This window comes from Rhamphochromis longiceps, linkage group LG17 (genome assembly GCF_057381845.1).
Source record: "Rhamphochromis longiceps isolate RC_006_pf linkage group LG17, R_longiceps_female_GT1.1, whole genome shotgun sequence".
Classification (NCBI taxonomy): domain Eukaryota; kingdom Metazoa; phylum Chordata; class Actinopteri; order Cichliformes; family Cichlidae; genus Rhamphochromis; species Rhamphochromis longiceps.
The window spans coordinates 23623723-23634987 of NC_140573.1; the positions used below are offsets into that span (position 1 = coordinate 23623723).

Genomic DNA, 11265 nt, shown 5'->3' on the forward strand with positions numbered 1-11265 from the left:
GTATAGCGCTTTACTTAGTCCCTATGGACCCCAAAGCGCTTTACACGACATTCAGTCATCCACCCATTTACACACTGGTGATGGCAAACTACATTGTAGCCACCGCTGCCCTGGGGCGCACTGACAGAGGCGAGGCTGCCGGACACTGGCGCCACCGGGCCCTCTGACCACCACCATTAGGCAACGGGTGAAGTGCATTGCCCAAGGACACAACGACTGAGACTGTCGGAGCAGGGACTCAAACCGGCAACCTTCCGATTACAAGGCGAACTGCCAACTCTTGAGCCACGATCGCCGCTTAACTGTGTCTCTAATCAAACCTCTGTAACTTTCCTCTGCTTCACTTCGTTCAAACCCAGATCAGGAAAACTGCCTTCATGTTTTTCTGTGTTTTATCCTCAGTTACCTTGACACAAAGGAATCTGCTGTGATGCTTACACCTTTGATAAAGTCTCACAAGTGTCAGCTTTCTTTTTATAAATATAAAAATATAGATATGTAGTGATAATGTCATGGCCTGGAGGTTCAGCTGGTCGCGGATCAGCTGTTTCTCTCGCTCTCTCTCTCTCGCCAGGGCGGAACTCATTATGGGTTCACGCCCTTGGCCCACGCCCTCGGAGGAGGAAACACCTGTGCCTCATCAGTGTGGATGGCATTTAAGCCCGGAAGCAATGGCTGTTCTTCGCTGGATCATTGTGAGAATCGCGTCAGTGAAAGTTGAGCGTCTAGCAAGTGTTTTTCCATGTAGTTGTGTGTTTGGAATCTATCGAGCGTTTCTTTGTGTGCAGACCCTCTGGACTGTTTTCCCTGGTGTTCCCTGAGTGACGAGTGTTCGAGTGGATTCGTGTTTGGATTGTTTGGAGAGAGACGAGAGTGTTCACCTGGATTTCCCCCGGAGCCCTGCCCCTCTCACCTTTTGTATATAGCACTGCCTCGCACCTTTGTAGATAGCACTGCCCAGCACTTTTTGTATATACACTCATTGGACATTGTTCATTAATAAATTCTCTTGTGTGCATCTATCTCCAGAGTCCAGCGTGTGAGTCCACCTTGTACACCGTGACAATAACGATCCAGCCACATCATGAACTCAGCGGATACAGCCCCCACCCAGCAGCCGGTCATCTCCACGGAAGCTATCTTGGATCGACACGAACGAATGTTACAGCACATTAATCAGCAGCTGGCAGCACTAACGCAAGTCATCGCTCAACAGATACCGCTGGTAAGCCCGCCCACCCCTTCTCCACCTGTCACTTCACAGTTACCGGCTCATGAGCCCTCTGCGCCTGGGTCCTGGAGCCTCTGGAGCGGTCGCTGCCCGTACTGGAGCCATTGTCTTGTGAGTTCCGCAAGACTGCGGGTTTTTTAACACAAGTGACATTGCAGTTCAAACAGCTACGGAGGACTTATGAGACCGAGGAGGCTAAGATCGCTTTTTTCGTTCAGTTGTTACGCAGTCAAGCATTAAATTGTGCACAGGCTGTATTAAGAACTGACCCCGAAATAACCTATGCTGATTTTCTCGCTAAGTTTAAAAATGTCTTTGAGAGAGACACCGGAGCGCCGGCTCACCGACTGCTTAATTTGAAGCAGGGAAGACGGAGCACGGCCGACTGCTCGATTGAGTTTTGGGAATTGCCTGTGACTCTTTCTGATGTTATGACCCTGTGTGTAAAGGTGGGTGAAAACATGCGAGCGCTAGAGACTACAACTCCCAGAAGCCTCTAGGACGAGAGGAGATGGCCTCCGGCGGAGGTACGGCAAGTGGAATGGGAAAACGAGACAGGAATTATGAAGACAAGGGTGAGCAACCCATGCAAATAGGACGCTCCAGATTAACGCTGGAAGAGCGACAACGGCGTTGGAGAGCTGGTGAGTGCTTCTACTGCGGCCGTAAGGGCCATATGGCCGTTTCCTGTCCTGAGCAGCCAAAAGACCATGCCTGCCAGTAGAGATAGTACGGGTGGGCGAGGTTTCCTGTTCACAATCTCCTCCTCGCTTGATGCTAACGGCTCGTTCTGTTTCTCACCCACTCCACGCACTAATTGCAGAGCAGAATTTCATTGATGAGTCCCTCGCTCAAGAATTAAAACTAAACACTAAACCACTGCCACACTCACTCCAAGTTACCACCCTCAGTGGGCAACGTCTCCCGGATATCACCCACATTACGGAGCCAATATCATTAACCCTCTCTGGTAACCATTCTGAGACATTGCAGTTATTTGTGTTTAAGGCTCCTCTCACACCACTAGTATTAGGGTTCCCCTGGTTACATCAACACAACCCAGTCCTGGATTGGAGGAAGGAAAGCATTCTAGGGTGGGGAGAGGAATGTCATATGTCTTGTCTAAAAGCCACAACTCCACCCGCGAACCCTCAGAGTAACCCCCCACCATCAGAGTCACCCGATCTCTCGTCTGTGCCCTCAGTTTATCACGATCTTAAGCAGGTTTTTTGTAAAGAGGGCACGTTCTCTTCCTTTTTTTTTTTTTTTCGCCTGTCCCATTTGGTTCTTTAGCCATCAGAATTGTTGTCTGAAGACCAACAAGGATACCCAATGGATTTACTTTGCCAAATGGATCATCGTGGCATTGCCGTATTGGTCCATTTGGTCGATCTTTGTTTTTATTATTTAATATATTTTATTTTCAGATGTTACAGACGGGACAGACATGAGTGAGAGATAGGAAAGGGAGAAAGAAAGAGGAAGGAAAGGAAAAACAGAAGGGGAGATGGACAGTGAGAAAGGGGGGGAGAAAAAAAATAAAAATCTCCTGGATCACCTGTTGAGAGAAGAATAGAAAACAAGCAAAAAAAGACAAAAAAACAACAACAAAGCAACATACTAAACACAACACCATCGCATTAATCTAGCTAAGTGTAAACAGCAGTAAATACTAAATATTCAATGTTGTTGTGCAGCACGCAGGACAGATGTGCTTCGAAGTAGCAGCCAAGAAAGGTGTAATTTGGGTCTACGAGCAGTGAACACCCGTGTGCTTACCTGTGTGGATCAGCGCGCTTGTATTCCAAAGGTTTCTCCATGTAACGATCTGCTAGGGAGTGTGGGGGGGCCACAGCCCCGTCCTCCAGGGTGTGAAGCAGGTATGGAGGAGATCAAAACTCCAGACATCCAGAGGCCCCCAGAACACAAGAGACCATGGAAGACCAACAGAGGGGCAGCCGCGCCACTGTTCCAGTAAGAGCTGAGGAGAGTCCCAGATGAGGGTTCACTCAGCAGCCGCGGAGCAGAAGCCAGGGGGAGTTGCAGTGACGCGCCCATGAGCTCCGCCGGCCGCCAGCTGTGCCTGAGTGACTGAGCCCCAGGCCGAGAGGCCGGGGGCACCCCACCCCCGAAGGGGCCCGAGCGAGCCCCAGGCTCCAGGCCCCGATAAGCGGCCGCCAAGGAGTGAGCCGGTGTGTACCTGGACGCCCACCCCCAGACACAAAGAACCACCAACGCACCGACATCTGAGGGAGTCCGCCACCGGCAGGGGAAGTGGTGGTAGGTGGAGATAGGCCTCCAAACCTTGGAGGGCCTGAGGTGTCCCCAGAGAGGTGGCGTCTGAAACCCAGCCTGACATATAGACACAGACATACAGGCACACACAGACACAAACATCCATTCCCCCCCTCATGCTCTCATATGCACTCACTCCACACTCAACCAACGTGGAGACAGACATAAAGAGACGCTGTACACACGATCACACTCCCCAAGCGTACTCTACAAACCGGGTCTAGGTACCCTTGCCCCTGGAGGGGGGAACTGCACCCAGACCCAGGTGGTGTTACCCTTCCCCCTCACCGGCCGCACGACTGCGGAATTGATCTTCTCCCAGGCGCCCCACTTCCTACCAGCCGATTATATAGTCTTTCACAGCCTGAACGGGACAGCATGGAAAAGTACATTAACGAGTCGCTCGCTGCAGGTCTGACTCGCCCGTTATCATCCCCTGTTGCGGCGGGGTTCTTTTTTGTTGCTAAGAAGGACAAGAGCTTACGGCCGTGGATAGATTATCAAGGCCTCAACAATATCACCATCAAAAACAAATACCCACTACCACTACTGACATCAGCCTATGAACTGCTCCAAGGGGCCACAGTTTTTACAAAGCTGGATCTGCGTAACGCGTACCATCTGGTTAGGATATGAGAGGGGGACGAATGGAAGATGGCTTTTAATACACACTTAGGCCATTTTGAGTACCTCGTTATGCCGTTTGGTCTAACCAATGCCCCAGCTGTGTTCCAGGCCTTTGTCAACGACGTGCTCCGAGACTTCCTTAACCACTTTGTGTTCATCTACCTTGACGACATTCTCATCTTTTCACGCTCCCTCTTTGAACATGAACGCCACGTCCAGCTGGTTTTGCAACGTCTTCTCGAGAACCGTCTCTTCGTGAAAGGTGGGAAGTGTGAATTTCATGTGACCACTGTTTCATTCCTGGGCTACATCATTGAACAGGGTAATCTCACGCCCGACCCAGCTAAGGTCCAAGCTGTCATTAATTGGCCCGTCCCGACAAACCGTAAGCAACTCCAAAGTTTCCTGGGTTTTGCTGCTACAGACGTTTCATCCGTGACTACAGTAAGCTTGCTCTCCCACTAACTCGTCTCACATCTCCTAAGGTTCCCTTCTGCTGGGAGGAGTCGGCACAAAGGGCTTTCAGCCTCTGAAGGCTCGTTTCTCCTCCGCACCCATCTAGGTTCAACCTGACCTCGGCCTGCAGTTTGTCGTGGAGGTGGATGCCTCGGACACAGGGATGGGGGCCATTCTATCGCAGCAACATCCCTGTGCCTTCTACTCTCGCCGTCTCTCATCTGCTGAACAAAATTATGACATTGGGGACAGGGAACTGTTAGCCATTAAGCTCGCCCTAGAGGAATGGCGTCACTGGCTGGAGGGCGCTGCCCAGCCGTTTGTAGTTTGGACAGACCATAAAAATTTGGAATATATCTGGTCAGCGAAGCGGCTTAATGCCCGCCAGGCTAGGTGGGCCCTGTTTTTCCACAAGATTTCAGTTTACTATAACCTACAGGCCAGGTTCCCGCAACACCAAACTCATTGCTCTCTCTCGTCAATTCACTACCTCCGAGGAGACTGCTCAAGACTCTCCCATCATTCCCCCTCGTGTGTCATTGGGGCCCTGCCATGGGAGGTTCAATCAGCCATTAGGGAGGCCCAACGAACAGAACCAGACCCAGGAACAATGTCTTTCACGTCTCTCAAGTGAAGCCCTGTCTTTCCAGCCCCCTGTGCCCTCCTTCCAGGCCCCCTCCGCCCGCCCGGGTCATCGATGGCCATCCGGCCTTCACCATCTCGCGCATGGTGCGGACGTTCCATGACGCTCATCCTGAGAAGCCTGGGCGTCGCCGGGAGGCTCCCGTTTGCATTCCCGTGCATCTATCCCCGGAGTCCAGCGCGTGAGTCCACCTTGTACACCGTGACAGATAAGTGATCAGAATTATAATATTTCTGACTGTCTGAGGCAAAATTTCCCCAAATCGAACCGTGGATCGAATCGATTTGGGACCTTGTGAATTGGAATCAAATCGATTCTAGAAATCAGTGACGATACTCAGCCCTAATAACTTCTATTAGTCCCACATGTGGGAAATTTGTTGTTTTGTTTTCTCTAAATGTATTATTATAGGGTCTACCTTACAATATGAAGCGCCTTGAGGTGACTGTTGTTGTGATTTGGCACTATATAAATAAAATTGAATTGAGACTGCCTTAAGAAAAAGGAAAAAAAAAATACAAGAAAACAAACCTGTGTTCTCTCTCAGCTGCTCAACAAAAAAATGTGCATGCCAAGCACTCTAAAGTGTAAAGAGGACTCCCTTGCATTTCTGATCACAAACATCACAGTACTTTCATAAGCCTTAATGAATAACAAATTACTAATTAAGAGAGCTTGGTATTTTTTCCCAGTATGAGGACAATACATGAAAAACAAAATCAGGGTTATAACCCTCAATGATTAATGACACCTATGATGGCACTTATAATAAATAAATGAAAATAATAATTTCACAGGCGTGGACAGGCATTGGAGAATAAATACAAGGTCACCACCATAGAATGAAACCTGGCACAAGAGCTGAGAGCAAAGCTGCCACATCAAAGCTCAGCAATTATGCTGCATATGTGACTAAAGCTACGTTCACACTGCAGGTGAAAGCGCATCAAATTTGACTTTTTTGACCCTATAAGACCCATATCCGATCATGGTATGGCAGTGTGAACAGCACAGCACCGGAGAAGACAAACGAGAAAGCATGGCGGTGGAAACTGAGAACGGAGCGAGTCAATGGACAGAAAATGAGGTTTTGGACTTGATTAGCATATGGGGAGACAATTCTATTCAAGCTAAAAGACTCTGTGTCCATACCTCTGCAAGGAGTTAGCAGCCACTGCTCCAAAAAAGGCCATTGTTAAAGCACAGGCTCAGTGTCTCAGTGTCCTTCTTTCTCTAATTAATTTGTCAAAATACTGTCGGTTTTGACTGTGAAGAAATTGATAGACTGCTGCAACAACACCTACTAGCTCTGTAGCTGCCACTTTTACTTCCGTGAACAGAGCGCATTGTGTGTGTGACGTCTTCTTTTGTGCATGTGGGCCGCTTTGAGGGCCGTGAACCGTTCACACTAGAGCGCGTTTGCTGTCACATTTTATTTGTAGTGTGAACCAGACAAAAAAAATCATATTTGATCAAAAAATCGGAATTGAGCATTAAGACCTGCATTGTGAACATAGCCTTTAAGACAAGACGGCCATCAAAATTGTTTTGGAAGCCGACTGTGACTAAAACATAATACCACGACAAGCCACACCAAGCTGCTGACCTTACCAGCAACACTCCTGTGCCTGGGTTTAGGAACGAGTAAGAGAACAAATGTCTGACTAAAAATAACCCGCTTAGCTATAGCACTGCACGGTGCTGCCCAATAATAAGGATCCAGCTCAGTAACAAGTAGGTGGGCAGCAAGAAGGAAGAGAGCCTAAATCTGCAACTGTTGCTTTATTATAGCTGAGGTAGTGAGGAATTCCGAGCAACTGTGACCAGATGTGTTCTTAATAGCTCACTTGGCAGCTCTAAATGATGATTCTAAAGGGTTATGCAAAACCCAAGATAACATTTAGTGGCAATTTATTTATAAATCTTAAATAATCATTTGTAGAGCTTTAAAATATCCATAGCTGGCTTAAACGGATTATTCCCACACTGTAAACCCGAACAAGTTGACTGAACTTAAAACTTTTGTGGAAACTGATTACCTCAAAAGATTTAAGTACAAAAACTCATATCTTCTAAGTATGGGGTACTCAAAATTTGTATTTATTGTTAACCTAAAAATTTTAAATTATATTTTATATTTTATTAATTGAGCTTTACTCAAAGACTGTATACTTTAATTTCAATATTTTTGTGTTTCTTGTAGTTTATTATTTTGATGCAACACAATGCAATTATATTACAACCTAAACTCAAATTATCTGATTATTAATTAAAAGATATGTTGTGAGTGTAGACTACTAAAAAAAAAAAAGTACGGAAATTCAGTTACTTTACATTTTGTTTATTTAACATTTTTTCATGAAAATTTAAAAACATCACAAATGTTTTTATAAAACAACTAACATGGACATCGGCACCATAAAGTGAGCATTATAAATTCTGTGTAGAACATTTATCTTTTTATAAACTCACAAAGGACGACATCAGTCCTAATTGCATCTTTCTCAAAATACACAAAAATGCAAAACAAAAAGTCAAATACTAATCACTTTTTTTTAAATAGAAATGAAAAACAATTTTTTAAAATGGGTACAAAGATGATCAGCTTCCAAATAACCAGATAAGGCAGTCAAGTATAGGAAAATTAGGTAAACTGATGGAGTTAAATCCACCCAAAGCCTGTAGTAAACTTAAAGTGCTTAAAGTGCTTCAAACAAAGTGCTCAGTAACAGAGTGCGTGTCCTAACAAACATTGCCTTATATTCCTTAAGAGCATGTAGACAGGGGTTTCAGGGGTTTGCCGTCATCAAGCCCCATGAAGATATTTTGGACTAAGGCAAATGTGTGAACCAGCTTCCTGGGGTAGTCTAAATGCAGAGCATAGATCAAGCCAAACAATAAAGCAAATGCATTTGCAAATCTGGGAATATCACGCATCACCTAGTCGCCTTTCACCAAAACAGCCATGCTTGAGGAAGTAAAATGGACTGGACTGGGAAGCGCCGTCGGTAACCACTGTGAGAAGGGCAACTGGAGTGTCAATGAGGGTCGACTCATCCAATGCGTCCGCCTGGAATAGACACAGTATCAATGGTAAATGGCCTGTATTTGTATAGCGCTTTACACATTCAGTCATCCAGACATTCACACCCATTCACACACTGGTGATGGCAGCTACATTGTAGCCACAGCCACCCTGGGGCGCACTGACAGAGGCGAGGCTGCCGGACACTGGCACCAGCGGGCCCTCTGACCACCACCAGTAGGCAACGGGTGAAGTGTCTTGCCCAAGGACACAACGACCGAGACTGTCGGAGCCAGGGCTCGAACCGGCAACCTTCTGATTACAAGGCGAACTCCCAACTCTTGAGCCACGATCGCCCCAATTAAATAAGTAAGGTTGGTTTGAGAGAATGTGACAAGCATGACCTGTAATCTAGCAAAACATTCAGCAGTGTAGTGGGTTACTTTGTAACGAGTTAGGGTACTCTACTTTTTTTGAAAAATGTACATTAATGTGTTAGCTTCTTGCATTACATAATTTGTATTTTTATTATTTTTCTAAAAAAAAAAGTAATTTTTTATTTCATGACTTTATCTCAAAAAGAAACTAAATCTTGACTTCAGCCTGGTTTTTGGGCCACCTGCAGCATAGCCATAGTGCTGTGATACGCCTGTGCCCTGCTCCTGACCTGTGTGTGTGTGGGTTTTCTACAGAGAGGGTATTTTGTTTGTACAATTTGGTAGCTGCTAGGGTATTAAATTGTATTTAAAAAAATCCATAGCATTTTATCTTACTGGCAGAATTTAAGTAATGCAAAAATACACTTACATTACATGTCTAAAAGAATTCTGGGTCCTCCTCCCGCAGGTATACAGGAAGGGCACGAAGTACTGCAGTGCGTTTCACGTTGATATCAGGCGCCTCCTAAAAAGGGAAAAGAAAAGTTCATTTAACGCAAAGTTTTCAGGTGTCATTCTTTGGGGAGAATACATGTTTATGAAACTGCATGACATCAGACTCTACTAAATTTTGGAGACTTTTCTTTTAAGATACAACCTTTCTGTCTCTTGTGACAGAGAGTATGTTTCTTAATCATTTGACAAAAACCCTACACAGTATTTTAAAATAGTGTTCTCCAGATCAGAGCTGTGATCTATATAGAACATGGGGTTCAAAGCAAGGAAAAATTGTGTTTATCAGTGAAACTTTTAATTTGTGTTAATTTTATCATTATCAATATATGAAATCTTCACCTTAAGGGACTTAATGAATGGTTTCTTCAATAGATCTTTCAACTCACCTGTGTTTACTGTCTCCACCTGAAATTAATTGCAGTCTGAATTTTTTTTTCTTCTGTCTTTTTGTCTTTGGCCTTCAGCCTTGGAAGAAAAAATAAAAATATTGAAAACCTTATCAGCACACTAAATATACAACACCTTGCTATATTTCAATTGTTTTAGATAGAAGTTGCCACTGCTAGCTAAGTCACTTTTGAATGATGCTAATGAGAAGAAAAAAAAAAACCTGCCGAACAATGAGGCTGCTGTTGTAAAAACGCCAACTTTCTTGCGTTGGCAAGGGGTCGTTAAAATATCACTAAGACCCTTTCTTTATGTGTGATTCTTCGTAAAACTGTGTTTTAATCGGTTAAAACTGTAAAACTGACGACATAATCTATGTTTGAAAAAGAGCGCGAACAACCGCGAACAACTATTCACCACCTGGGTCTGTGCTTTTTAACACAACAGCGCATTCGAAAACAAGTTATTGGCTGCAACATATTAATATACTTGCTTTTTTACGGAAAAAATAAACATAACGAAGGTTCAGTTTTACTTACAAGTTTCTCCAAATGTGTTCTCCAGTCGCTCGAGAAGGGCAGCCATATTGAACAGAATTTTCTGTCAACGTCGTTCAGGTTAGAGAGAAGACGTCATGACGTCATGACGTCCACATGCGGAGCTCGGAAAAAAACATTTACTCAAAAATCATAATTAAGAAAGCAGTATTTACTCTTAACTTCTAAGCCATGTACAATTATAACTGTTTGAATCGTTAACCGAACAGAAAAGTTTTAAGTTGTTTCAACTTTGTGAGGAATTTTAATTGTTATATCCACAAACTTTATAAGTCAGGTAGACTGTTGGGGTTTACAGTGCAACAGAAAGTTTACTTCCAATAATTGCACAAAAGAAACATAAATTTTAAAGAAATACAACTAAGAATCTGCAGTTTTGTAGGGGGCTCTGTGAGGCTGTTCTTAGACACAGCATTGCTAATCACTAAAAGCATGCTACCACATCCTAATTGGCATTGCTAACATGCTAAAAGAAAAATACCAGGAGAAAGAAATGTCAGTAAAGTTTCTCAATTCACCCTTTGCAGTTTGGTCCATATATTCTTGGACAGTGTCACAAATTTTGCAATTTTGGATCTGCAAAAATGGACATGTACAGTATGTCTGCAAGTGGAACTAGGTCACTAGTGTTTACTGACAATGTGACTGCTTATAGAAGTAACAGGATGAGTGATTAAAAGTGGTATTTGTGAAGATGAATTGTGGTATTTGGCAATAAAAGCTGAAATTCTGCACTTCAGTCACATCTTAACTGTTTGATTCAAAATCCACTGTGGTGGTGTATAGAGAAAAAAAATCAGAAGTACCTAGTTACACATACAAAGCTTTATGGCAATTAATTATCTACTATCAATCAATCAATCAATCAATCAATCAATCAATCAATCAATCAATCAATCAATCAATCTTTATTTATAAAGCACTTTTCATACAGAAAAAATGTAGCACAAAGTGCTTTACATAGTTAAAAGCAGCCCACCCCACCCTCCAACTCACTCCCCACACTCTCAATACACATATATCCCCCCACCCCCACCCACACACACATACACACACGCGCACACTTAAAGAGTAAAAATTGGGCTGGGCTCGCATGAGCCAAGTGAGGAAACATTATAACAGAGAGCCGTCTGCACCGGGAGCCGGTCACA

The 11265-nt window shown here is 44.4% G+C and overlaps 1 long non-coding RNA gene across 1 annotated transcript; it reads right to left on the reverse strand.

The window, feature by feature from the left end:
* Positions 1–7577: 7577 nt before the first annotated feature.
* Positions 7578–10212, reverse strand: LOC146649727 (uncharacterized). Its single transcript, XR_014908161.1, has 4 exons — positions 10097–10212; positions 9557–9635; positions 9085–9180; positions 7578–8322 (listed from the first exon to the last, which is right to left on the reverse strand). It is a non-coding gene; the product is annotated as an uncharacterized LOC146649727 (long non-coding RNA).
* Between the last annotated feature and the right edge of the window lie 1053 nt (positions 10213–11265).